Source organism: Suricata suricatta, chromosome 13, assembly GCF_006229205.1.
Source record: "Suricata suricatta isolate VVHF042 chromosome 13, meerkat_22Aug2017_6uvM2_HiC, whole genome shotgun sequence".
Classification (NCBI taxonomy): Eukaryota; Metazoa; Chordata; class Mammalia; order Carnivora; family Herpestidae; genus Suricata; species Suricata suricatta.
The window spans coordinates 77,361,380-77,364,404 of NC_043712.1; the positions used below are offsets into that span (position 1 = coordinate 77,361,380).

At 54.4% G+C, this 3,025-nt stretch overlaps 1 protein-coding gene across 3 annotated transcripts in view; it reads left to right on the top strand.

Annotated features, from left to right (window-relative positions):
- Positions 1–3,025, top strand: part of CEMIP2 (cell migration inducing hyaluronidase 2) — an 85,474-nt gene that overhangs the window by 664 nt on the left and 81,785 nt on the right. For 2 of the 3 annotated variants that reach the window (XM_029919934.1, XM_029919936.1), the window contains exon 1: positions 11–522. The exons of the other annotated variant lie outside the window; for it this stretch is intronic. The gene's annotated coding sequence lies outside the window, so the exon portion shown is untranslated. Of the gene's footprint in view, positions 1–10; positions 523–3,025 lie in introns of those variants that run through there. 3 annotated transcript variants of the gene reach the window in all.

The following is a 3,025-nucleotide window of genomic DNA, read 5'->3' on the forward strand; positions in this document are numbered from 1 at the left end:
CGCGCTCGGCCCAGCGGAGCCGGGCAGCTTGTCTGGCCGGCGGAGGCTGAGCGCGACCCTCGCGAGCCGCGGCGCCCGCCGACCAGGGAGAAGCGCGACTCCCGGGACCCCGCTCTGCTCCGCGCAGCCGCCTCCTCCCATCGTCGCGGGGACGATCCGGCCCGCGCCGCCGGGGCCGAGGTTCTCTCCTCCCGGCGGAGAAGGAGCGGAGAGAGCCGAGCGGCTGCTCCGGGAGCGAGCGAGCCGAGGCCCCTGCCCCCGAGTGTCGGGGCTGGAGGAGGAGGAGGCGGAGGCGGAGGGAAGTGCGCGTCATTCCCGGGAGGAGAGTTTCACCTCCAGGCGGAGGCTGCGGCTGCCAGTTGCATAAAAGCAGCGGCGGCGGCGGGCGCGGGCGCGGGGCTCTCCGGGCGCTCTGGCCATGGAGAGAAGATCCGGACCCGGGGACGCTAAGAGCTCGGCTCCGTCTCTTTGGACCGCGGTGTAGGCACCTGAAGTAGCCGACGCTAAGCGGGGGAGGGGAAGGTAAGAAGCCAAGGGTCCCCCGCCCCCCGCCCCGCCTCCCCAGCTGCCGGCTGGGGCCACCGCGAGGTCGCCGACGGCGGCCCCGCTCACCGCCACGGCTCCCGGCGGCCTGGCATTTAGGCATCTGCTGCTGAAATGGAAAACATCCTCCCGCCCCCCGAGGCACCCTCCCAGCCTTCCCCCCCGCGCTCCGCCTTTCCCGGTCTCTCTCCTCTGGGGATCGGGAGTAACCGGACTCCCCCGGAGTAAATCCTCTCCATAAGAAAGGGTCTGGGGAACCGCGTCTTAATTTTCTTTCTTTCCGTCTCTCTTTTCATTACGTTGACGGGGGAGGAAACAATGGACCTTTGAAAGCCGGTGTGAACAGCCGCAAACTTTCCGGAGAGGGTTGGGATGGGGGTGGGGGTGAGGGGGATTAACCCCACAGGAAACTGACCATGCTGGAAGGTTGCTAGAATGTGCATTGCAGAGTCTGGGCTTCAGCGCGGGCGCGTTTGGGGTGACCTTTGTCTCTTCACCGTTCCCCTGGTGCACCCTACACTCCTTACCCGCTTTGTGTTGGTTAAAGTAAAGGGAGCCTTTAAAAATCGCTTGCAGCTTTCTTTACAGCTGGGGAGTATAGCTAAGCACTGGACCCCACGCCCAGCTTTCCTCCGCAGAGGTGCGAGGTCTTGGCAAAGGAGGGGGTTCCGCTCTGTGAGGATCCCAGAGTTCAGTAGTTAGTGCCAGTTGCTACATCCGTTGCAATAAAACCTGGGTCCTGATGTTCCTGGACGCTCTCTGCCTGAGGGTTGTCTCCAGACCTCGCCGTGGAGCGGAAACTACTCACTTAAATTCTCTGCTTAAGGTTAGGAAAACACGCTTTGATGTATGTCTCCTTTCATCAGGAGCTGGGGTTAAGGATGGAGTGCTTAATAATTTTAAGAACTTTCATTCCGCCCAGGGGCCGCACACTGGTTTGTGTCCACTCTCCTGGTTTCATTTCAACCCGGCAATGGGCTGTTGCATAATTGCAGGATGTGCAGATGTTGTTTTCTGGAGTGAAATGAGAATTTAGAGGAAATGGGATGGAAGGAGGCTTCACCTGAGCTGAGGGAGGCCTCAAGCCTCCGGGCGGCCAGACACACCTGTTGGAAATGGCTCTGTTAGAAATGCGTGTAAAGTAGTTAGCCTTGCGGTTCTCTGGCTGGGAAACATGGAGCTATTGATCTTTGACCCTGGAAGGAAGCTTCCTATTTGCCAAATGGGTCTGGGCACCATGCTCTGGTTGTGTGCCTTTGATTAGCTTTTCACAGGGCTCCTTGGGGTTTGCATTTCTGGGCAAAGCCGAAGACAGGGGACTAGGCACTTTGCTTAGTCAACGCTGGGCAGTACCTTATGGTGTTGTATTCTTTACATTAAAGTTCCTCCCCTCAGCTTTCTGTGAACCTGCACTGCAGGGTCAGAGCGTGTATGGGTGGAAGTCTGCTTCTGGCTTTCAGTTCAATCCTCCTGAAGCTGTTTTATCTGATGAATGTGTGTGTTCAGGCTCAGAACATTAAGGTGAGAAGTGAATTTTGAATCCTTACCTACCTGTTCTGGTTCAACTGCCAGCAAAGGAAGGCTGTGTGGACAGGGAGTTTGAATCAGTAAACCCTTACCCATGCTTGTTTAGATTTCCTTTGTCACGGTGAATTGTTTGAGTAAAGTCTCCTTTGTTGATGTACCCTGTAGCCTGCCAATTTTCAGGAGTCTCAGATTTCACAGCAGAAAACTAGGGAAGGACACCTCTTTCCTGTTCTAATGGATCTCATCTAGCCTGTTTCCAAGCTACCTTTGGAATGATGAGAAGACAAACAAGAAAGTCAAGTAGTTGTGAGCCGTTTCTGAAGTTGATAGGCTACTGTTTACCAGCTCTGCCCCTCTAGACACGGTTTTGAAATTACAAATGATGATATGATGAACCACAGTACAGAAAGGGAACATTTGAAGGATTATTATCAAAGACAGAGTTTTAGACTCATATGGGATACTGTATGTAAACGTGTGCCTTGCGAAGTGCTAGAAAAGAGTTTTGCATTGCCCACCCGTCATGCATTCAACTAACAATTCTTATTACCCCATTGTGTGTCAGGCCCTCCGGAAGCAATCTGAGTGCCCACCTTGTCCGTAGGCAGGCAGGCAGAGGGAGTTGGATGGGGAGGTTAAAGCTTGGCAAGTTCAAGGGAGCCAAGATCATCTGTGTGTGGCTTCCATCTGTAAAGGAAGATGAGCCAGTCGCTGCTGTTGAAAGGAAGGAGCCTAGGCTGAGAGGAAGGGAAAGAGGCCCAGGAAGTGAATAAGTGTGGGGAGCATTATGCATAGAATCCTTTAAGAATCCTGAGGAGGACCAGATTGGAAGCAGGGGGCAGAAGGAAGCAATTCGGTGAAGAATAAAATTTTTGAAAAATCAGACAGAAATAGTAGGGACTGAACACTGGTGTCAGTGGTACCATTTTGGACGGTAAAGACTGGAGGACTTGAA